Source organism: Capsicum annuum, chromosome 6 (genome assembly GCF_002878395.1).
Source record: "Capsicum annuum cultivar UCD-10X-F1 chromosome 6, UCD10Xv1.1, whole genome shotgun sequence".
Classification (NCBI taxonomy): Eukaryota; Viridiplantae; Streptophyta; class Magnoliopsida; order Solanales; family Solanaceae; genus Capsicum; species Capsicum annuum.
In genome coordinates, this window is record NC_061116.1 from 168,534,867 (window position 1) to 168,561,652 (window position 26,786).

The following is a 26,786-nucleotide window of genomic DNA, read 5'->3' on the forward strand; positions in this document are numbered from 1 at the left end:
TCCAATAACAACAATTATCATGCTAGTATTTAGATGACCCTATTCTAAACATTGTATGGATGTAGATGTAGATCGCCTATAGGTAGGTTCGAAGTTGGTAAGGCAGCTTTGGTTGGACTAGATTCTGTTGTAGAAGCTATGAATAAGGTTTAGTTGATTCATGGGAGGTTGAAGACCGCTCATAGTCATCAAAAATCATTTGCATATGTGATAAGAAGAGAACTAAAGTTTGAGGTGGATGTTTTGAGTGAAAGATAAATTGTCTTATGAGGAGATCCCGATTAAAATTCTTGATCGACAAGTTTAAAGGTTAAGAAATAAATAAGTAGCTTCAGTGAAAGTTCTATGAAGAAATAAATCTATTAAGAGAGCAACTTGAGAAGTGGAAATAGATATGATGAGTTGATGTCCTCACCTATTTATCTCTAGCATAGAGTTAGTTTGAGGTAAGAATTCTTTTAATCTATCCTATTCACTAATACCTACGCTCTTACCCTATAAGTTCATATCTAACGAGTTATTTTAATTGTAAGTTCATGTTTGAGGTGAAAGATTTCAATTTTAGAGTAAGATAAGTTCCATATCTCAACCTAACAAATCCACAAGATAGGTCATTTTTCTTCCCGACCTTCATTCGAGGACAAATAGTCCTAAGGAGGAGAAATGGTAGACCCCAAGATTTTAATGATTTTATTTTGGTACTTTCTTTGTATTTCATTATGATTTCTGCGTTGAATTATGATAAGAAATGATTACAGGACCATTAGAAAATTTTCAGAATTTTTGAAATGTGTTTTGGGATATTTTGGGACCCCAAAATAGCAAGGGTCCGTGTTAAGGACGTACCACAGAAGAGAGGCACACCCCTATGCTAAAACCAATAGCTTGGCATGATAAGGGCATGCAATGCCTTTAGTGCGATGTGATAAGGGTGTACCACTCCCTTGGAGTGGCGCGATATGGGCGTGCCATGGCCAAGTGTGCAAAAATAACAAACTTCATTTTTTTCTTAAATTTCTTCAAGGGGATTTTTGGTATTTTACCTCTTCAATGATTTTCCAACCATATTAAACACGATTAACGCTGTCATAACTCAGAATATACTATCCTCTGTTTCCTAAACCCTCAAGAACACAGAAGAGAAAATTCTTCTCCAAAATCTAAGCTTTCAAGGTTCCAAATCGAGTTCTCTTCAAGCAATTCACAAAGTCTAGGTATGTGGGATTTGAACAAGGATATTCTTCCATCCTTGTGTCCAAAAGTTTAACTTTTACTCGAGTTTTTTCTGAAATTGATATCTAGGGTTCATACCCACTTTTCATATGCTTTGAGAGTACGATGTTTCCTCACGAGTTGCACTTTATTTAGCATAAGCTTTTATGTTTACTTATGTTTTTAGTCACAAAATTAATATTATGAGATGAGTTTTAGTATTTTGACATGAGGATTCTTAAGTTGATATATGCATATGGTTTCAGCATGATTCAGTCAGTTTACAAGTAAAGTGTATAAGTTTAGCATGATTCACTCAGCTTACAAGAAATTCAAGTTACAAGTATTATAACATGATTAAGGATTCAGTTTTGAATTTATGATACATGAAACTCACAAGTTTCGTTATGAGTATGAGTTAAGTAAGAGAAGCATAGTTAGTTTTTAATTTTATAAACCCACTTGCTATTTTAAAGTAAATTTCATAAGTATGATCTTAAGTATATATATCTATATATTTTTAGGAGTATATTTAACACCGAGAGATAATGTGGATTTAGCGCATCCTATTTCTCAGAAACTATATGCCACCGTAGCTATTTTCATCTTATTCAGATGGACATGTAGCTTATCCTAACAGACATTTCATATATTATTCAGATTGTCCTAACGAACATGTATAGGTGATCACCCCAGTTTAGGTCCTATATTGATGGCAAGGTATGGAACAACCCTCCTTAATGTGGGTCAAACATTGGACTCCATGCTAGCTCACATGGTTTATGTCGATTATAAGAAACCTTTACAAAAAAAAAAGATTTTAGAACCTAAGTGTAGTGACTCACAAGCTTTGTTCAGATATTGTTTATGATTTATACTTCATGATATTTCAGTTTTCAATTTTATTTATGATCAAGGTGAGTCTATTTACACTTAGCATGCATGATTTGTAAGTGTGTTCAATAGTTTCAGTTTTACTTATTATATTTATCCCAACATACTCAGTACATTCCAGAAGTACTGACCATATATATGTCTATATGTTTACATTATTTCATATTATAGGTTCTAGTGTTCGTCCTCAGCAACACAGTTAGTCTTAATCACCATTTTCTATATTCAACTAGTTGGTGAGTCCTCATTGTTTGAGGGCTAGACTTGCGTTGGTTCTGGATGCTTGTTTTATTTTTTCAATTATACTTTCAGTTTTGGGTCAGCTGGGTTCTGCCCCAGTGGCTCTTCAGTTTTAGTTAAAGGTATGTCAAGACTTGTTAAACGATATGTTCTTTCAAATTCTCATGGTTTTTAAATGAATACAAAGTTGTAGTGTTGTGTTGAGATTATTGGTTTATCTCAACCCACTTTATAAGTTTTCTTTAGTTTCTGATCATGTTTTAAAGTTTATCTTATTAGAGTTCAGAGCTGAATAGATATCATAGGTTAGCTTTGGGGCTACTTGTAGTCCTAAGCACTATGTGACATCCAAGGGGTATCCGCAGGTCGTTATAATCATCCATAATGTAGTCCTTAAAAAGTCTTATTTAGGGAGAGATTTCTCTCAATATGTTATATTTTTTCAATATTAGTTTTTCATATGTAGTCGTTTGACCAAACTATATTAATAATATATTAGTATATTTTTCTTTGTTGTCTGAATTATCGCCTCTATGGTTTGCAAACTATTAGCTTTTGCATGATGTCCTCTCGATTTCAAACCCAACAATTTGTACAGCTAAATATAAATACAATATGCGGTCAACTTACAAATACAATACAAAATAGTTCTTTAAAAATACAAGTGCATCAATGATTATAATAGACATACAAATACAAATACAAAGAAAAACATAAAATACAAATACAATATACAGTTAGCTATAAAATACAAATACAAAAAGTTCTTTATATTACAAGTACAAATTATGTAAAATTTAAATGACGGTGTGAACTATAAAATGCAAATATAAGTATGAACTATAACATATAAATACAAATACAAATTATAAAATACAAATACAAATGCAAGCGCGCATTATAAAATATAAATACAAATATAAGCGCAAACAATAAAATACAAATACAAGTGAGAACTATAAAATATAAATACAAATATAATTGTATCAAGGTATACAAAAATATAAAAAAATTGATGTGAATACAAAACAATAAACAATTGTGGTATTTTTGTTATCATCCATGACTTGTGTTTTACGTAATCATATTTTTCAAAAGTACACAAATATAAAACAGAATAAAAAATGAGAAAGAAAAAATATGAAAAAGAAAACCAAAAAGAAAAAAGAAAGAGAAATAGAAACTAAAAATAGAAGAGATTAAAAAGAACAAAAAATGAAAAGAAAGAAATAAAAAAATAGGATAAAAAAAAAAGAAAAAAGACCCAAAAAAGACAAAAAAATATGAGAAAGAAAAAAGTACAAAAAATGAAAAGAAAAAAAAGAAGAATAGAAAAAGAAAAAAAGTAAATGAAAATAAAAAAAAACAAAAAGTAAAAAAAATGAAAAAAATAAGAAAAGAAAAAAATGATGGTGAAAACAAATAAATGAGCAGTTATGATATTTCCTCATCATTCATGGCTTGTATTCGACGTAGTCATATTTTCTGAAAAGACAAAAAATACAAAATACAACCCAAAAAAAAAAAGAGAAACGAAAAATAGAAAAAAAGAAAAAAAAGTAGATGTCACACCCTTTTTTTAACCCCAAAAAGAAAGATTCAGTTTCAAGTTTCAAAAGGGTTTTATTTATTGAGTGACAAGAGATGATTTTTGTTTCAAAAAAGAATTATTTACATTTTTTATTCAGAGTCGCCATTTGACATAATCGGGTGTGTCAAGTCATCTTTGAAAAATCCTTTTCAAAGTTATTTGACTCTAAAACTGATCCACGATTAAGGAATTCTGTTGATCGAGGGGAAGGTGTTAAGCACCCCTTGATCCCGTAGTTCGACCACGATCACTTGGTGGAGCGTATCGGCTAACTTGATACTACGAGTGTATAAACCACATAAATACACAATAATCAAAGCAAACAAACACAAACCAAAACGACAATCCAAAACCAAAAAAATAACAATGTTCAGTCCAATTATACAGTCCAAAATAGAAAAACTGCGAAAAAAATATAAATCCTACTCTAACCTATACTAATCATATACTATGCTTCCATGCTCTACCCGATGCCTCGGGCCTTGATCATGAATGTCCTCTGAATACAAGATACTTCGGGGCATTTCCCGGCGAATAAACACATGAAATCTCGGGGCATTCCCCGGCCAAATGAGTACACTTGAGTTCAATACGACAAACTAGAAAACATTCAGACACATTCCACGTTCAAACGTTCAACAAAAAACACTTATTCCTAAATTTGCCTACCCGAACCTACATTTGCATATTTGCTTCAACACGCTATAATTCTATATGCTTCATATCAATAATAAATCAAAATTAATTCAGATCTATCATTTTCGTCAACTTTTAATTTCCCACCCCAAATTTTACTCATGAATTTCAATCACAAAAATAATTATCCACCCGATATCAACATTGATTTTATGCCAGTGACTAGCTATTTGGATACGCAGCACCAAAACATCAACCAAAATCGTCTAATCCACAGTTATCAACACACAAACATTACTTCACTCAACAAATAGAACACTGCATCAAATCAATATTCAGAATCATACATAAAAATTAAGAAATAGAGTTGAGAAATGGACCTCGATGCCGTTTTTGGTGAATATTACTCGATAAAATAAAGAAAACCCACTTCCGAAAACTTCAAATCGTGCCTCAACGATGAACTCATCCAACTCGGAGCTGAGAAGTCACAAAATAGATAGATTCTAACCAGATTTGACTAACCCACCAAAACTCAAGATAAAAAAAGACCGTGAAAATAAGAGAAAACTCGGACAGAGTTCGAACGGACTTGAACAGAATCGAGAGAAGACAATGTTTACTAGACTATTTTTAGGTGTCGTTGTAACTCTGATAAACTTCAACGATGACTAAAAACAATAAAGAAATACCAATTATAACGAACTCCGATTTGTATGATGGCTTTGATGCATTTTTCGGTGAGTTTGTCCTCTCTATCTCGAGTCTCTCTCTCTCTCTCTCTCTCTCTCTTCGATACTCTATTTTTCTGGTGTGTGCTTCTATTTCTGTCTTTTTCAGGTGTGGTGGAGGAGAAAAAAGGAAATATGGCCCTGTATGTGTATGGTGGGCCCCTCTTTTTATGACCTGATGAATGAGGGTATGTATATCCCTTTTCTTTTGTTTTTACTGTGGGCCCTTCATTTTTGTCCTTTTTCAATTTGTCATAAAAAATGGAATAAAAATGTGAGGGGTAGGTGACGTGGAAGGTAGGGTAGGTGAGGCTAGAGGTATGAGGTGGGGTAGGTTGTTTAGGATAAGGTGTAAAGTTGGTTAGAATAGGATTAAAACAAGATTGAATTTGTTAGAGATTATGTTAAGGGTTGTTATTTTTTTGTGTTTTTGTGGGGTATAATCACATGGATCAGGGTTTGTGATAATGTGAGCTAAAAATGAATAAAATTGGACTTGGAAGGGACAAAATTAGGTGTCTACAGCATGCCCCCTTTGAATGTAAGCATGAAGTGTTTTCAAACAAAAAAGTAGATAACGAGATAGAATTTTGTCCCGACCATTATTAAAAGAATGAAATAGAAGGAAGGAGGGACACCAAGTCTTGACTTAGGACATCCTACCTACCCAAGTTATGAGGGAATCAAGTGACAGGTATCTCAAAGGATTGGAAGAAGATGGACTATACTGAGTTGGAGAGTCGAGTGATGTCCCATCGAGGTTCCGGTCGCGGCTCTGTCATTACATCAAAAAATAAAAAATTACAAGAGTTAAAAGGATAAATAAAATTACAGAAGTTCTATCTATGCAGCTTCTTTTGAACTCTTGACTTGAGTTTTATCACCCTATTCTTCAGGCGGGCTCCTGACTTTTAATTTTTCAATTTGTTGCTTGGCTTTCAATTATTTCACCTTGTTGCTTGATTTTCCATTTATTTGCCTTGTGATTCAGGCGGGCTCTAATGTTGCTTGAGTTACCAAAATAAGGAAGTGTGTCTCCTTACAAATGTTGCTTGAATTACCCAAACAAGAAAGTACGTCTCCTTACAGATGTTGGTTGAATTACCAAAATAAGAAAGTGCGTCTCCTTACCAATGCCTCTTAAATTACCAAAACAAGGAAGTGTGTCTCCTTACCAATGCCACTTAAATTACCAAAACAAGAAAGTATTTCTCCTTACCAATGTTTCTTGAATTACCCAAACAAGGAAGTGTGTCTCCTTACAAATGCCGCTTGAATTGTCTAAATAAGAAAGTGCGTATCCTTACAAATGTTGCTTGAATTGTTCAAACAAGGAAGTGTATCTTCTTACAAATGTTGCTTGAATTTCCCAAACAAGGAAGTGCATCTCCTTACAAATATCGCTTGAATTACCAAACAAGGAATTGCATCTCCTTACCAATACCATTTGAATTACCAAACAAGAAAGTGTGTTTCCTTACAAATGTTTCTTGAATTACCAAAACAAGGAAGTGTATCTCCTTATAAATGTTCTTGAATTGTCCAAACAAGGAAGTGTGTCTCCTTACAAATACCACTTGAATTACCAAACAAGGAAGTGCGTCTCCTTACAAATACTGCTTGAATTACCAAACAAGGAAGTGCGTCTCTTTACAAATGTTGGTTGAATTGCCAAAACAAGGAAGTGCGTCTCCTTACAAATACCACTTGAATTACCCAAATATGGAAGTGCGTCTCTCTACAAATACTAATTGAATTACCCAAACAAGGAAGTGCGTCTCCTTACAAATGTCACTTGAATTTTCCAAGGAAATGCGTCTCCTTGACAAAGAAGTGTCTCCTAGAGATTTTTAATTATGAGTTTTACCATGGTTTTGATTACCAAACTTGTACAAAAACACTACCTCTTGCATTTGTAGAAGTGATAAATTACGGTCTTTGATATTTAGGCTCTGAAATCCTTGATCTGAATGTAACATGTGTTCCTATTTCATACAAAAAAAACTTGTTAGTTTAAAACATGGTGGCTAGTTTGTGGCTTTAGCTTTCACCAAAATCGCTCTTGCCCCCATCATATTTAACCTTGCTTCTAACCATTAGCATATGTCATCGACTTGCTGCACCATTGACCAAACTCAGATTATTAAGAGTGACTATAAAATAATTACAGTATCTCTTCTTTGCGATGCTTCTCAGATAAACCCCTTGAACCTTGGTATTTTTATAAGTTTTCAAACTTATCTGTTTGACCAAACTTTTTGCATGCCTTATTTTGGCTCACAATCATGTCTCTTTCATGTGCTAACTTTTGTCTTGCTTTGTGCAATTAGAGAAGCTGGTAGCCAGTTTTGAAATCTTTTCTCACTTGTTTTGGCATAGACTTAACTTAAAGATAAGAGAAAAATGATAATGATTTTTTGGATAACTGACTCAAGAAAATAAAATAAAAATAAAAAAATAAAGGAAAGAAAAGACCATGAATGTCCCCATTTGAAACAAAGAAATGAAAAATTTATCTAAAAATGACAGTTAACTCTAATGATTATGCCATGCATTTTGAATTAATCTGTCTGATCTTTCCATCCCCACTTTCACCAATTGTTGTTGAGTTAATGGACTTGAAGCTGAGTTGCTTCCTTAGGTCAATTGCATTTAAGACCCCATTCGGCTAGTGGCGCCTTGATGGGTTTTCGCCAACAAGCTTCTCTCATTTTCTTTTCCTCAGCTCACCATTGCCTTATGGTGTCTGTAAGGGTTTTCCACTAGTGAGACTCTCTTATCTTTGTTTCCCTTAAGTCACAGTCGTCTTATGGTGCCCGTGAGAGTTTTCACTGATACGACTCTCTTATTTTTATCTCTCTCAACTTATCATCGTCTTACGGTGCCCGTGAGGGTTTTCACCAATAAGAATCTCTCATTTTTATTTCTCTCCTAATTTCTTATGCTGAGGAAGACAAGTAGTTCCCAAATGCATCATCATATCCCTTATATGTTTAACCTTAATATCCTCAAAGATTGAACTGAAGGTCTTTATTTGGTTGTAACTTGTCTTTTGGATAGGGTTAGAAAGAAAGAATGACATGGGGCCCAAACGATAATTGAAGTGGGGTAGAACTTAAAACTTTTAGAATCGACTCAAACAATGAGGATTAACTCATTCCCCAGTTTCTTTTAACTGGGTGACTCAAAATTATTTATTTGGTTGGACCGAGCCCTTAGTAGGGCAGCCTACATATCTCACTGTAATACCTCGTATTTTCGTGCTAAAATTCTAACCGTCATTCCTACGCGTCTAAGCTCAAATCCTAGTAATGCTCTTGAGGTCAACAATGTTCATATAAATCATTTAGAGCCAAGTTGAGCAAAGATCATTTGATTTGTCTAACATTTGATATTCAATTCTACAGGGGTCTAATTCAAATGTGTATATCTCTTAATATAAATGGAATTTTTCATTCCAATACCTATCAAATTGTAGATAATTAAATTAGTTTTCCAACGATACCAATTTCACCTTAATCCAATACCTGAGATAAAGTTACGCCCATTTTCGTGAGAGGCAGTAAGGGTGTGCGATTGGGAGTGCGAGGCATACTTACAGGTCTGCCATAAGGTGTAAGGTGCACACCTTAAGGTCTTCCATGGGTAGTGCGCCGCATACCTTACTTCCAAGTGCCAAAAATTACCCTTATATATGTCTATAACACGGGATTTAACCCTAATTACCCAAAATCCTTTCACTTTCATCAAAAATTGGTCAAGAACACTCTTAAGGGTTTCAACTTAAAGATCAAAATTCTCAAGATTTAATCGTAGTTGTTCAATAATTCTTTAAGATTTGAATTCCCTATTTCGAAGGCTACAAGAAGCACCTATTATTTTTAAAATAGAGTCCCAAGGTTAATAGTTCATCCACAGCTTCAACTTCAAGGTATGTGGGGTTTTCAACAAGGATACCCTTTCGTTCTTGTGCCCAAAAATATTTTTCCTTTACGAAGTTATGGATTTTATTTGTTTTATTATGAATTTGAAGCATGAATTTACATCATATATTGATTCTCTTGAGATTATGATATTTTCGATATTTTAGAAGTGAAATTATATGAGAACAACAATATTTTGTGCTTAAAGCTGAAATTTCCAGATTTTGAAGAAATTTATATGTGTTTATGATGTAAAGCTTGAATCTTGGTAAGTTTTAATGTGATATTGAGACATGGGTTTTGAACTCTATTTGAGATTGTTGTTTTTGAGAAAACATGTGTTATAAACACCTTGAATTTGAATGATTTGAAAAGACAAAGAAGCTTTGACCTTTCGATCGTAAAAAGGGGTTGAGTTTGAACCCGAGATGAGAAAAGAAATCCACTTTTATTGATTCATTATGAAAGGGGTAGCATGATGGCTCCCGTTGTGAATTGTTGAACTGTTTTATGGTAGATTTTCTTTTGAAAAGATTTGAGCTAATTACGGGAGTAGTCTTTAGCACCGAGCGGGAGGTATAACGGGTTTGGTACTTTCCTAGAACTACGTACCCCCATAGGATCCGGAATTGAGGTTGATTTTCATAGTGATCAGTAGTGTTTGGATTGATAATTTAAGGTCCTACTCCGATGGTAAGGAATAGGGCGGCTCTCCTCAACGTGGGTAGAACGTTGGACTCCATGTAGATCACATGATTTATGTCGGTTATGAGAGACTCCCAATATGTGTGTGTATACCATTCTATCTAAGAGGAATAGATTGTTTTGAAGAATTGGTTATGAGAAAGTTATTGTTTTCCGAAAAATTGAATTACTATATTCTAAAGAGAATTGTTATGAGATTTGATTTCTTTGATGGTTTGAAAACCGAGATGAAAGTGAACTGAGAACTTATTGTAATGACTCACTTGTCTTACTTTACATGTATTATTCATCCATGACTTTGATGATTTAATTTGATCTAAGTGAGTCATTTATATCAGGATGCATAATTTTATAAACTGTGAAGATATTAAGATATTATTTTATATATGCATTGCACCCCCATATGCTTGGTACATTTCCATGGTACTGACCCATACACACCCCGTGTGTTGGGCTATATTTTCTCGTAATGTAGGTACAAGGTATAGTGTACATCTTTAGATCCAGTCAGTTCGTAGCATCCAGTCAGCAGGTGATGAGTCCTTTTGATTCAAGGGCTTGAGTTTCTTTATTCAGCCGTATTGAGTTGGGATAGTCGAGAGTCATGACCCGGCTACCTATAGTCAATACTAGTAGAGGCTTCATAGACAGTCAGCAGAAGTTGATGTATTCCATTTTAGTTTTAGTTGTAAAAGCAGAGTTGTAATCTTGTAAATTTAGTTTTGTATCTATCATATTCATAAAAGAGTTATTTTCTGCAAATTTGTATAGATTTATACTTTTAAAATCAGTTGCTTGTGAGTTATGCCAGTAGAAGGGTTAGCTTGGGGTCACTTGTGACCCTAACCACCGTGTGACATCTCGGGACCCAATTTCGGGGAGTTATAAACTTTGTATCAAAGCACAGAGTTCAAGTGTCCTAGGGTGTCTATGAAGTCGTGTCTAGTAGAGTCTTGCGGAATGGTACGGAGACGTTTGTACTTTTATTCGAGAGGTTATAGGGCATTTAGGAAATGTTTCCCTTCTTTCAAGTCTAAGATCGTGCTATAAAAAAGTTCTCCAAGAAACTTATATAAATTCTCATCTTACTCTATTCTGGCCAACTCTGCCTCATTTTAAAGGTATCAGAAACAGTTAAGCTTAACTCTCCATAAATAGTTATGGGATTGTAAGAGTGCTAGAAAGTATCCCGTCAGTGCTTTTGAGTTTCGAAGATTGAATTTCCTTATCATGTTTGTATAAGTCGTGCACTAAGCCCAAGTCAGATGTGCTTTTAGATTACTCCTCAGAAACTATAATGTAAATCTATACTTCCTTATCTATGTATTATTCTTGAGACATCATGATCAACAAGTTCCAGTTTCTCTCTAGATAATGTGCTTATATTTGCTAGTAAAAGCTTCAGAAGTTACAAAGCGGCTTGAGAGGAACCTTCTAGTGTGTTGTAAGTCCCTCAAATTTAAAGTTATGCCCTCGTTCTTACGAGTTATTCAATTAACACAGAGTAAGGTGTATTCTTAGATCATTGAATGTTGTGTGTCAAGTTTCTATCTCTTGTATTATGTAATTTTGTTATCATTGTGGTTGTGAAAAATCAAAGTCTAGTGAAGCCATGTGGGGCCTATTTCGATTCACTTGCATAGTTACTTTGTTATTCTTTAATTTTCTTGTTCAAAATACAAAACCAAAGTCTAGTGAAGCCGTGTGAGGCCTATTTCAATTCACTAGCAACTTGTTGTTTATCTTGTTGTTCTTGTGTTGGTTGAAAGTTTGGGTTTAGAGGTGTAGTGGCAAGAAAGATGGTAAGGGTAATTTATTGAGTGTATGTATAGCCGAATCTTCTTTTTGTATATGATCGAGTTAGTAATGAAGTGATATATCTTTGTTTGTTAGTTTAGTGAAAGTTAGAGAAGGAGATTTTAGTTAAGGTGGATTGTTGTTTGCTTGAGGAAAGAAAAGATTTATTGATGGAATTTGTTGTGCTAGGAAAGTATAGGTTTTGATGGAAGTACTTAGTGGTTGAGTATTGTTAATTTAGGTTTTCCTGAGATTGCAAGAGGAAGTTTAGTTGAAATTATAGAGCTATGAAAGTAATTTAGGCATGAAGATGGGTAAATAGTAATGATGTGAAGAAGGAGGATGTGTTAACGAATTATGAATAAGATAGGCCATATGATTATGATCTATTGTCATTGTGTACTAGTTTTTCTTAATGTTATGTTGTATAGTTTTGAAGTGAGAATGGTGTGTGAGATTGGGTTGTAAATCATGTTTAGCTCTAGACATTAAGTTTGAACAGTTGATGGTTCGGTTGTTGATGCTAGTTATATGGAGGTGATCTAGTAGGCCTGAACAGTATATGCAAGAGTGTAAGATCATGTGTTCATAATTAAGTATAATGTAGAGGTGTGCCCAAGGTGCTATGGGGCTGCATTATTTTTCGAGGATTGTTGCATATTGTGTGGTTAGTAGTAACGTTGAGTTGCTAGGTGGAGAAAGTCTAGTTAGATAATTTATGATGTTCTTGATAGTTAAGTTAAGGAGTTATGATTGAAGATGTTGAACCTTTTAAGTATGATTATTATTCTCATGATTTGGGGAATATATAAGTATAGAAGTGTGATCTTGGTAGACTATGATTATGTTATTAGAGATGTAGGTATGGTTGCAAATGAGAGTGTAAGTCTTTGATGATGGATGGGTTGTTCAAGAAAGAAGTCGGTAAGTTCGAAATTAGTTTATTCTTGTGAGTTTAGCATTTATGTGTAGACATTAAAATGATGAAATTATGGCTTAATCTCGAGGATATGGAGTAGACCATCATGCTTATAATACCATCTTTGACCTAAGAGGGAGATGGTTAGTGAAGAACCAAACCAAGTTTTAAGAATTAGATTGTGGAACATGTCAATAATGAGTTATGATGAGATAGTGATCCCTTCTTACTCTATAGTATTCCTTGGATTTCAGTCATTACAACACCAAATCTATCACTTGCGTGATAAATCCATGCCACAAGCCTATGCTTATACTCATCATGCATGCTCAAGCCCATTCTCAACTTCTAGCAAGCCTGTAACAGCTTCACTCTGTGATTCGAGTTATCTTTCATGAATCTATGAACTCCAGTCTTATGTTGAATAGCTTATGATAAGTATGAACTCATGTTTCAGAGTATGACCAGTTTTTAAACCTATGATACTAATGAAGTTTGCATTATATCACGCATGTCCTCAGCTTAGATTTCTTTAATAAATCCATAACTTTGATATTTTATTCCTCAGGCCTAAGATAAGTGTTAATGTTATGTATTGTAGTTTCCATGCTTCAGGTTCTTATGTGTTAACCCTTCGGTGACCTCTTCCTATGTTAAGACAGTGGCGATGATAGTGGATAAGCAATGGTTTAGATGTGAGAGAGTTGATGACCCTCATTAAGAAAGATTATTTATGCTTTTCTATCTAAGGCTAAAGTGTGAAGTAAGATTGAGGCCAAGTCTTTGATACATGTCATGGTTAGTTAGAAATTGTGTGTATGTTTTTAAGAATAGTGCAAGAAAATTATCGCTGATAAAGGTTTAGAAAATATGCGAAGTATGCCTTTATGGGTATTTGCCTTAAAGTTATATGTGATATTTAATGATAGGCTTGAATGTCATGTTGGGTTTAAGATGATGAATGCAATATGCGCTAGTGAATCCATATCAAGAGTTTTGAATTAGTCATTGAAGTGGTAAGGCATGTTATGCTTAGGGTGTGAACTCTAAAAAGATATAGAATATTGAACCTTGTGGTTTAGACTAGTATTGTGGTTGAGAATGTTGTATCTTATGATTTAGAGTTAGGTTTGACATGGTGAGAGAACTTAGTTTAGTTTAGACCTTAGTAGAAAGATTTCGCTGTGCCAATATGAGAATTATAAGTTGAATCAAATGAGTATGGTATTTAAGGGGAATAGTATAGTTGAGAGAGTATTTGAGAAGTGATACTAAGCTTGAAAGTAAGAAGTTGTGTTGCCTGTGGCCTAGCAATCCTATCCTAGTTTATGAGTTATATAATGATATTCCATGCTATAGAGTTATATCAATGTTGTAATTCCTTAGTCAAATGTCGTGTTCAGAGCATGCCCAAATTTCCTTGCTCCCTAATGTCAATAGAATTTCGTAGAAAAGTGCTGAAGAAATACTCCATTTGAGTATGAGCAGTCAGTATGATCCAGTCCATATAGCCTGCAATCTAGTTTAGCAAGCAAGGAGATAAGCTCCTATAGATTCTTAATTTTCCAGCTAGTCTTACTATCCGCAGTCCTATACGTATGTACATTCCAAGAGGTAATATGTTTGCGTCCAAGTAAATTATAAATTCATCTCAACTCATGCATCAGTTTCAGTTTCAGATATTAAGTCATGATTCAGTTCGTAAGTATCCTGTGTAGTATCACAGTCTCTTCCTAGTATTTTCATCAAATTATTATCATTCGGGGATGAACGATCCCAAGAGGGGGGATGTTGTAATACCCTGAATTTGTATGCCATAAACCTATTATATTTTTCCTCATGAGATTAGATCCAGCGCAAAGTAATGGTTACTCATAAGTTGACACTCTCGTTTCTATCTTAGCCATATAGTTATTTTCATGATTATTCATGCACTTGCAGATCAGTTCAGTAGCTCATTATTCTTGAGATCCAGTGATTTAGTTTCTATTAGTTGCACATGATAGCTTAAAGACAAAGATTCATCTGTGTTTCAGGTTAATTATCCACATTCGAGAATGAATGTTCCCAAGGGGGAGATAATGTAATACCTCGTATTTTCGTGTTAAAATTTTAACCGTCATTCCTACGCGTCTAAGCTCTAATCCAAGTGATTCCCATGTGAATATAGATTTCATGATCTGTATCCTAGAATGTGAAGTGCTCTTGAGGTCAACAATGTTCATATAAATAATTTAGAGCCAAGTTGAGCTAAGATCATTTGATTTGTCTAACATTTGATATTTGATTCTACAAGGGTCTACTTCAAATGTGTATATCTCTTAATATACTTCAAATGTGCATATCTCTTAATATACATGGAATTTTTCATTCCAAGACCTATCAAATTTTATATAATTGAATTAGCTTTCCAACGATACCAATTTTTCCTTAATCCAATACCCGAGCAAAAAGTTATGCCCAATTTTATGAGAGGCAGTAAGGGTGTGTGATTGGGAGTGCGAGGCACACTTACAGGTCTGTCATAAGGTGTGCGACACACACCTTAAGGTCTTCCATGGGTTGTGTGCCGCATACCTCACTTCCAAGTGCCAAAAATCACCCCTATATATGTCTATAACACGGGATTTAACCCCAATTATCCAAAATCCTTTCACTTTCATCAAAAATTGATCAAGAACACTCTTAAGGGTTTAAACCTAAAGATCAAGATTCTCAAGATTTAATCGTATTTGTTCAATAATTCTTTAAGATTTGAATTTCCCATTTCGAGGGCTACAAGAAGCACCTATTATTTTTATGAATAGAGTCCCAAGGTTAATAGTTCATCCAAAGCTTCAACTTCAAGGTATGTGGGGTTTTCAACAAGGACACCCTTTCGTTCTTGTGCCCAAAAATATTTTTCCTTTACGAAGTTATGGATTTTATTTGTTTTATTATGAATTTAAAGCATGAATTTACATCCTATATTGATTCTCATGAGATTATGATATTTTTGATATTTTAGAAGTAGAATTATATGAGAACAATGATATTTTGTGCTTAAAGGTAAAATTTCTAGATTTTGAAGAAATTTATGTGTTTATGATGTAAAGCTTGAATCTTGATAAGTTTTAATGTGATAATGAGATATGGGTTTTGAACTCTATTTGAGATTGTTGTTTTTGAGAAAACATGTGTTATAAACACCTTGAATTTGAATGATTTGAAAAGATAAAGAATCTTTGACCTTTCGATCGTAAAAAGGGGTTGATTTTGAACCCGAGATGAGAAAAGAAATTCACTTTTATTGATTCATTATGAAAGGGGTAGCATGATGGCTCCCGTTGGAATTGTTGAACTGTTTTATGGTGGATTTTCTTTCGAAAAGATCTGAGCTAAGTCTGGGAGTAGTCTTTAGCACCGAGCGGGAGGTATAGCAGGTTTGGTACTTCCCTAGAACTACGTGCCCCCGTAGGATCCAGAATTGAGGCTGATTTTTATAGTGATCACTAGTCTTTTGATTGATCATTTAAGGTCCTACTCCGATGGTAAGGAATAGGGTAACTCTCCTCAACGTGGGTAGAACGTTGAACTCCATGTAGCTTACATGGTTTATGTTGGTTATGAGAGACTCCCAATGTGTGTGTGTACCATTCTATCTAAGATGAAGGTATTGTTTTGAAGATTTGGTTATGAGAAAGTTATTGTTTTTCAAAAGATTGAAATACTATATTCTAAAGAGAATGTTATGAGATTTGATTTCTTTGATGGTTTGAAAACTGAGAAGTGTTATATTTTCTTTATTCAGCTGTATTGAGTTGGGATAGTTGGGAGTCATGAACCGGCTACCTATATTCATTAATAGTAGAGGCTTCATAGGCAGTCAGTAGAAGTTGATATATTCCATGTCAGTTTTGGTTGTAAAAGCAGAGTTGTAATCTTGTAAATTCAGTTTTGTATCTATCATATTCAGAAAAGAGTTATTTTCCACAAATTTGTATAAATTTATACTTTTAATTCAGTTGCTTATGAGTTATGCCAGTAGAAGGGTTAGCTTGGGGTCACTTGTGAGCCTAAGCACCGTGTGACATCTCGGGACCCAATTTCGGGGCGTTACACTCACCCCCGAGAGAGGAGAGTCAGGTCATGCGTAGTTCTGGCAGCTTGCTCTTTTGATTGATTCTGATTTTTGTTTCTTTTTTTTTCTCTTTTCTCTTTGGGATTTTTTTCTGACCCTATTTTTGACACTCTTCTCTTTTCTTTTTCTCTTTTCTTTCCTTTTGGACACATTTTTTTTCTCGACACTTTTTTTAGAGTTTTACTGACTCTCTCTTGATTTCAAAAGAGAGGTATGAAAGAAAATAGGACTAAATCTCAAATGGGGTAAAACAAAGGATGACATAATGTTTGGATAACAGAGTAAAATGCCTTCGTCATATCAATCCTTGAAAATACTAGTACATAGCATGCAAGTGAAAGTAAAAGATGAAGATCATTATGACATCTCTTACAACATTAACTTTGACTGAGTCTGTGTGTCACTGCTTCTTCCGCAAACTCCACCTTTGTTGTACATTCCTCACATCGAATGACTTATGATTTTGTGAAGCTGATTTTCATTTTGTTCACACAACCACTATTTGACCTAATTGAGACATGTCTTTCAATTGATGATCAAGTTATTCTTGTGATTCTCAAAATAAGTGTCGTAATTTTCAAAGAAGGCTTCAACTTGTCACCAAATGTCTTAGCACTCTACCTATTTCGTCAGATGTTCTCTTTTACTAACTTAAACCTCTGATTTAATGTTTCATGGTTAAATTGAATTTTAAGATCTGACTGAAAATTCCGCTAGCATGTCATATCACTAGAATCAACATAAAATGCACTATGTGAAAAAAACAAACAAACAATATATATTTGAACACAAAGGGAAAAAGGAATACTCTATTTAATTGAAATAAAAGATAGATGTTCGAACATAAACGACAAAGGGACAAAAACAAGATAAATCCCGAACTACAACCCTGAAATACTTTGGAAAACAGAAAATAAAATAAAACAAACTACCAAACCTCTTCCTAGTAGGGAGAGGGGTGACTTCTTAATTGCTCAGCCTGACAACTTAGCCACTGGTTTCCCTATCAACATGACTGGAGCTTCCCTCAATGTTAATGTTCTGCATCATAATTGATCCATCTTGAATCATCTTTTTAATTTCTCTTTTCAAATCTCGACAATCTTCAATGTTGTGACCCTGAACATCAGAATGATATGCACATTGTACATTAGGATCAAAACTTCTTGAATTTGGGTCAGGAGTATACCCAAGGAGAGTAGTGATCATGCCCTGCTATACCAATCTCTAGAATAAACTTGCATACGACTCTCCAATTGGTGTGAAACTAACCCTCGACTTCTATCTCATTTCATTGTTTGGCTTGGACCAAAAATCTGGCCTAGAAGGGCTTTGGTATGTTTGTGGAGTTTGAGGATGACTCTAAAGAGTTGGTACATGCCATTGTGGGTAAGAAGGGAATTAACCATAGGGTTGTTCATTATATATTGGATATGGAGGTTGGGGAATAGAGTGTAATGGATTTTGGGAAAGATTCTGTGGAGCTTGGGAGCATAATGTTGATTATTAGAAATATTCAATACAGGGTTGCTTGTAGAGTAGGAATTACAACCGTTGGATTGACATTAAAGTAGGAGATTCAGACGAGGGTGGGGCCGCAAAAGTATGAACAACAGGTGGAGCCGAGTATGTGGTAGTTTTATGTTGAGGAGTGAGGAAATAAATATTGCAAGTGTTTGGATATTGCTACCCCGGAGTAAATCCTGATACATGTGGCGTGTCAACAAAAATAAAAAACTGGATATGTGACATTGGAGGCAAGCTAAAACGATATTCCAGATTATCGGCGAAAAATAGAGGAGGTGGCAACCCATTAGCCCAAGCTCGATGTATTTCTATCATTTGGTGCCTTAATTTCCGAATCTCTTCATTAACTCCTAAATTCTCATCGTCCGAACTCCCTATCTGATCAGTGACAACTAACTCGGTATCCTTGTTGGCCATAACTTTCTCCGTGATTTGGTGCAATATGGAGGACCAACCAAAATGCCACAAACCAACCACCTTAAACTAACTGAACAAGAGGCAACAAATGTGTTAGAGTTCAACATTTGTTTCTTCAAAACTTTTTTTTCCTTTTTGAAAAGGTCACCAAACTCAAGAAGAGCGCCTACGTATCTCACTCCCAAAGAGAAAAATCAGGTGTGCGTAGTTCGTGAAGTCTTGCCAAAATGACCAATTAATTCTTTTTCCTTTCTTTTTTCTTTTTCTTGAAACTTTAAAAAGAAAAGGAAATAGCAAATTGTCAAAAGAATTGATGAAATTTTTTTCGCATTTTTCAAGTTTAAACTCCCTATACAAAATGAAACCTATGATTACCAAAGAAAAATCTTTTTGGGTTTTCGAATAAAGAGTGAAGAAAATCTTCTTCTTTTTTCAAATAAGATCCCCGATCCAACAATAGGCTGCCTACGTATCTCACTCCTGAGAGAGGAGAATCAAAGGTGCGTAGTTCGTCTAGATTGGACAATTAAGGATTAAAACGAACTAAAACTTGACCTGAGAGACGGGGTTATAGACGGACGATAAAAATAAAATCTTTTTGGGTTTTTAACAGGCACCTCACATAAAAATGACACCACTAACTATGAAATTAAAATCTTTTTGGTATTTTCATTTTATGAAATGTACAAAACTTCTGCCATCTTTTTTAGAATTTTCCTTTTATAAAAGGCTCCTAAAAATATTTTTGAAAGTTTTGAATTATGAATGCATGCTAAAGGAGATAAAGGGAAAATCTTTTTGAGGATTTTTTTGTTTTAGAATAAATGCGTGAAAAAGGTAAGAAAATCTTTTTGAATTTTTGAATTGTGAAAAAAATAAAAGCCATAAAGTAACTCTAAAAAACTACGAAACTCTTTTTTTTTTCACTCCTTTTTTCCTCTTTTCTTTTCAACAATTTCTGGCCTACATACTTTACTTCTAATACATGCTTTTGCCCAAATCAGTCTGTCAAATGACCTTATTACCCTCAAAGATGCAACATTTAGCACGTAGGGATGCTTTAGAGGTGAGTCTCCTACAAAGGACCAAGTGGGCCCCGCTAGGTTTCAATATGATACATATAAGCATGACCTATAGGCTGAACTACGCTAGAGTTCACTAACAAGGCTGTCCGGGGGAGCGTATGGTCGATAGTGGCTATTTTGCTTTCCACCTACTCCATACTAGCCAACGTCTCTCCCTCCTAAAATAAAGGTGACTCAACTATAGGTTATGTACACAGCGTGTACTACAGAACTTGTTGCAGAAAGAATTGACTCAGGTTATGACATGATGCCAGATATAAAATGATAACACATAAGAGAAAAACTGTAAATAGAGAGCACATAGGCACTCCAAAATAATAACACAAACGACAACAAAAACAATGTTTATACACCCATGATGTCAAACTAAGCCGATACAATTCCAAAAATAAGCTCGAATTCTGAAAAATCCCTAGTAGAGTCGCCAGAGCTGTCACACCCCCTTTTTAACCCCAAAAGAAGATTTAGTTTTAGGTTTCGAAAGGGTTTTATTTATTGAGTGACAAGAGATGATTTTTGTTTCAAAAAATAATTATTTACATTTTTTTTTAAAGTCGCCACTTGACATAATCGGGTGTGCCAAGTCACCTTTGAAAAATCTTTTTCAAAACTATTTGACTCTAAAACTGATCCGTGAACAGAGATTCCAGTTAAGGAATTCTATTGACTGGGGCAAGGTGTTAAGCACCCCCGATCCCGTGGTTCAACCAAGGTCGCTTGGAGGAGCGTATCGGCTAAATTAATACTACGAGTGTATAAACTACATAAACACACAACAATCAAAGAAAACAAACACAAACCAAAACGACAATCCAAAACTAAAAAAATAACAATGTTCAGTCTAATTATATAGTCCAGAATAGAAAAACTGCAAAAAAAAAAATATCAATCCTACTCTAACCTATACTAATCATATACTATGCTTCCATGCTCTACCCGATGCCTCGGGCCTTGATCACAAATGTCCTCTGAATACAAGATACTTCGGGGCATTCCCCGACGAATAAATACATGAAACCTCGGGGCATTCCCCGGCCAAATGAGTACACTTGAGTTCAATACGACAAACTAGAAAACATTCAGACACATTCCACGTTCAAACATTCAACAAAAAATACTTATTCTTAAATTTGCCTACCCGGACCTACATTTGCATATTTGCTTCAACACGCTATAATTCTATCATGCTTCATATCAACAATAAATTAAAATTAATCCGGATCTATCATTTTCGTCAACTTTCAATTCCCCACCCCAAATTTTACACATGAATTTCAATCACGAAAATAATTATCCACCCAATATCAACATCGATTTCATGGCAGTGACTAGCTGTTTGGATACGCAGCACCAAAACATCAACCAAAATCGTCTAATCCACAGTTATCAATACACAAAAATTACTTCACTCAACAAATAGAACACCACATCAAGTCAATATTTGGAATCATACATAAAAATTAAGAAATAGAGTTGAGAAATAGACCTCGATGCCATTTTTGGGGAATATTACTCGATAAAATAAAGAAAACCCGCTTCCGATAACTTCAACTCACGACTCAACGATGAACTCGTCCAACTCGGAGCTGAGGAGTCGCAAAATAGACAGATTCCAACCATATTTGACTAACCCACCAAAAACCAAGCTTAAAAAAAACCATAAAATAAGAGAAAACCCGGACCGAGTTCGAACGGACTTGAACAAAATCGAGAGAAGAATGTTTACTAGACTGTTTTTGAGTGTCGTCATAACTCCGATAAACTTTAGCGATGACTGAAAACGATGAAGAAATACCAATTATGACGAACTCCAATGGGTATGACGGCTTTGATGCATTTTTCGGTGAGTTTGTCCTCTCTATCTCAAGTCTCTCTCTTTCTCTCGAATGTCCCTCTCTCTTCGCTACTCCATTTTTCTGGTGTGTGCATCTGTTTCTGTCTTTTTCAGGTGTGTTGGTGGAGAAGAAAAGAAATATGGCCCTGTATGTGTATGGTGGGCCCCCCTTTTTATGACCTGATGAATGAGGGTATGTATATCCCTTTTCTTTTGTTTTTACTGTGCGCCCTCCGTTTTTGTCCTTTTTCAATTTGTCATAAAAAATGTAATAAAAATGTGAGGGGTAGGTGACGTGGAGGGTAAGGTAGGTGAGGGTAGAGGTATGGGGTGGGGTAGGTTGTTAGGATGAGGTGTAAAGTTGGTTAGGATAGGATTAAAACAAGATAGAATTTGTTAGGGATTATGTTAAGGGTTGTTATTTTTTTTGTATTTTTGTGGGGTATAATCACATGGATCAAGGTGTGTGGTAATGTGAGCTAAAAATGAATAAAATTGGACTTGGGAGAGACAAAATTAGGTGTCTGCAGTAGAGGCTAGAGATAGAAGAGAGAGAAAAAAAAGGAACGAAAAAAAAATGAAAAAAAAGAAAGAAAAATAGTGGTTAGAGAGAGAAGAGAGGAAAATAAAGAAATTAAAAAGAAGAATCGAAAAAAGAAAAGAAAAGAACAAAAAAAAAGAGAAGTTGTGGATTGTAATTTTCAAAGTTAGACTAATAGCAGTCTCATTTTACTGAAGCATAAGTTATTTTCTGTAAATGTCCCCATTAAAAATTCACTATTTTCCTATTGAAGTTTGAAAAATGTTTAGTGGCTATTTCTATAGATTTTTTTATTGAACAAGCGAAAAAAAATAATTATATTTTTACACGAAAAAATTAGAAAACTTTTTAATATTTCAGTGAAAATCTATTTCTCACCATTAGTTTTCTCAATGAGCTGGTTCGATGAGAATAAGACAGGAAAATAATATTTATAACACAAAATTTCATTGATTTGTAGTGGGAAAAAACCCTATTGTTAATAGTGTAATGTTATGAAATAATAACTTTTCTTATGTACATCTTCTCCTAGTAATTATTTTTCTCTTCTTTTAGATAAAAATCTCTACAAGAGAAAAAGAAAAATGTATATGCAAAAGTGCAACAACAACAATTACAAGAAGAAAAATCTGATTATACATATCTCCCTTAAATTTGCCCTTGTTACCTTTTGGGTAAAAGAAGCTCTTATCAATTTGCCCTAGTTACATTTTGGGTAAAAGAAGTCCTTAACATTATATTTTTGGTTCAAAAATATTCACCTACTATACATAGAAATGGACCAAATATTCTTCTTTTAAATCGTTGTTACCAATTTTGCTCTTGTCCCATTCGAAACAAGGGGGGGAAATTAAAGGAAATGTGATCGATATGTTATTCTCTTATAATTTGAAGCTAAGAAAATAATTTTTTCAGATTTCTTATGTATTAAAATAAGGATATCTTACCTATGTAAAAAAAGAAGATCTATTTTAAAAAAGATACAAAACAAAAAAAAAGTTTCCCAAAATATCAGCCTAGGCATACCAACCAGTAGTGTCAGCAAAAAGAAGAAAAGATTGATAATGTAGAATTAGTGGTCTAAGGCACTGCATTGTATATAAATAGGTCATCCCATTGGCACAACTAAAAAACACAAATCTCTATAAGAAAGAATAGTAAGTTGAAGCAATGGCTGGTTCTCCAAAATCTCGTCCCATTGTAAATTATCACCCATCCGTATGGGGATTTTATTTCCTTTCTTATACTCCTCAATTCACGGTCAGACACAACCATTTTATATACATTGTTAAATCTCTCTATAATAGCAATATTTGTGTTAAAATTTCATGACTGCTATAATAAGGTTGTAATTATATGTATTTGTATATATATATATATATATATCATAATTGTTGTCCAAAGAAATAGGATACTACTTAATGTGGTGTGAAGTCCTACTTCTAGAACTTAATATAGCATTAATATATAATGGAAGATATATTTTATAATTTTATTGAGACTTCACACAATATTAGACAAAATTATTGATATAATTAATAGTAATAATGCTCAATTTTGGCATGCAGGAAGTTAGTACCCAAGAGAAAGTTAACTTGATGAGTTAAAAGAAAAAGTCAGGAAAATGCTGGTGGAAGCTCCAGATAACAACAATACACAAAAACTTGTGTTGATAGACACAATTCAACGATTGGGAGTTGCATATCATTTTGCTAATGAAATTGAGACATCCATTCAAAACATCTTTGATACACACCATCAGAATAATCTTATTGATGACAACCTTTACATTGTTTCTCTTCGTTTTCGACTACTCAGGCAACAAGGCCACTACATGTTTTCTGGTAAATGTGTCCTGTCTCGTACAACATTTTCTATTTTATTTTTAAATTTTTTTAACGTCTTTCTTATGTGATGAGGTTGATTTCTTAATGAGAAGCTTTTTTAACCGCACAAATTCTTAATTTTAAACATGTTTAAAGTTACATGCATTTTTCAGCAGTTTTATGGCCGCACTAATTCTGTCACATGTAAAAGTTTTAAAATTATTCATTTCATTCTAAAATTCTGACATAAATTGGTGCGGCGAAAGTACTTGATAATAAATAATTTTGGCAGCATCTGAAATTCTTATAAAGGTTTACAATCATCAGTTACAACTTTTAACAAACTAAGTTTCTTTCTAGCTGGCATGCTGTTAAAGATGATATTTAAACCACAGATATCTTCAAGAAATTCACCGATCAAGCTGGGAAATTCAGGGAAACACTTACTAATGATGTGCAAGGATTATTAAGTTTGTATGAAGCAGCACATCTGAGAGTGCGTGAGGAAGAGATTCTGGAAGAAGCTCTTGCCTTTACCACTACACATCTCGAGTCCATGAAGTCCAACTTGAACAATAGCTCAATTAAGGTTCGAGTTACTGAAGCCTTAAGGTGGCCTATTCGCAAGACTGCACCAAGGATGGGAGCAAGGAAATATATATCCACTTATGAAAACACTGACAAAAACAACGATTTGCTTTTGAAATTTGCAAAATTGGATTTTAACGCACTGTAAAAGCTTCATCAGAGAGAGCTTTGCGAGCTTACAAGGTATTAGTACATTATTTGATCTATCTATCGTCTTTAATTAAATGAATAATGGTAATTTGGATTTAATAAATTGAAATGCACAAAACGGTTGCTCTTGTGATGAAGGTGGTGGAAAGAATTGAATTTTGCGAACAAATCTTCATATGCAAGGAACAGATTGGTCGAGTGTTATTTTTGGATATTAGGAATGTATTTTGAGCCCCAATATAGTCGTGCGAGAAAAATGATGACAAAAGTACTCCAGATGGCCTCCTTCATTGATGACACTTTTGATGCTTATGGAATCTTTGACGAACTTGTGTCTTTCACCGATGCAATCCAGAGGTAAAACATCTATTTCACGTAAATTACTCTTTCACAATCCCTTGCAAATGAATATGAACTATTAAACAAGATTTCTTTGTAATTGTGAAATTAAATTGTATATTTACAAACAAAATTTAAAAATTTATAGATGGGACACTAATGCGATCGATTCAGTACCACCATATCTAAGACATGCGTATCAAGTGCTTCTTGGCATTTATGATGAAATGGAACAAGTGTTGGCCAAAGAATGTAAATTGGACCGTGTATACTATGCAAAATATGAGGTAATATTATTGTTATCTAACCCACATAAATATATGTATCAATTAAGTAAAATGTGGAATCTTGGTATTCCAATTGTTTGATTGCCCTGGATTCACCATTTTGTGAATTCAATTTTCCACGTTATATCCCTCCTCATTTTCCCTTACCCCTTATATATGACCACAATAGTAATAATAAACAAACGAAAATTATTGGGACAAGGAAATATTCTCATTCCAAAAGAAAAACATATGCAAGTATTGCTCATTGTCTAACTTAAATTACTTGTGATTCTTTTCAGATGAAAAAGTTGGTGAGAGCCTATTTTAAGGAAGCCCAGTGGTTGAATGCTGACTATACTCCAAGATATGAGGAGCACATGGAGAATGCACTTGCAACCTCTGCCTATCTGATGGCATCAATAACTTGCTTGGTCGGTATAGAGAAATTTATATCGAGAGAGACTTTTGAATGGTTAAAGAATGATCCTTTGATAGTTCGAGCTGCCTCGTTGATTAGCAAAGCAATGGATGATGTTGTTGGATATGAAGTAAGTAAAACAACAATTTATTTTCTTTCAAAAGATAAAACTAAGACTGTAAGAGTCCACTTGGTTTAATTGAATTTAAGAGCTTGTTTGACCAAGCGGCTAAAAACTACTTATATATCGTGATTTAATTGAATTTAAGAACCACATGAGTTGGGCCAGCCTATGGGCCATGGAAGTTTTTCTCTCCCTGCAAAGTTTGAATATACTCGTGATTTGCATAGAATACTTCTTAATTGGTATGTATAATTAAGTGACTTAAAGGTTTCTGTCCCTCGAATATTCCAATGATAATACTAATAAAGAAGTAGAATGGTGCACTTATCATTGAGAAGTAAATAAAGTAGTAAATCAAGTACTAATACTATTACTCCAGCTATCATAATAAATTAAAAAAGAGAAAGAAAGAAACGAAATAGTCCTGTAGCATGAAGAACAAAAGACGTTGAATAGTTTGAATTCAGAAGGAACATATTGCATGTATTGTATTTGCTTAAAATTGGCATAAAAGTTTGTTATGAAACCTACAATATAATTTTAGAGAAATATTTAAAATGCAAAATTATATATACTGACTATATTGAAATTTATCGCATGTAGTTTGAACAACAAAGAGAATATATGGCGTCACTTATTGAGTGTTATGTGAAAGAATATGGAGTTTCAAAGTAAGTGGAGACATATGTTAAATTTCAGAAAGAAATCACCAATGGATGGAAGGACATAAACAAAGAATTCCTCCGTCCTACCGAAGTGCCAATGTTTGTCCTTGAACGAGTTCTAAATTTTGCACGTGTGATGGATATGTCATATAAAAATGAAGATGGATACACCAACTCCAAAGGTGAAACTCAGACCATGATTAACTTGTTACTGGTTGAATCTATCAAAATATGA

At 34.1% G+C, this 26,786-nt stretch overlaps 1 pseudogene; it reads left to right on the forward strand.

Moving 5' to 3' along the window:
* The first annotated feature begins 23,342 nt into the window (after positions 1 to 23,342).
* On the forward strand, positions 23,343 to 26,786 carry LOC107874926 (annotated as a pseudogene).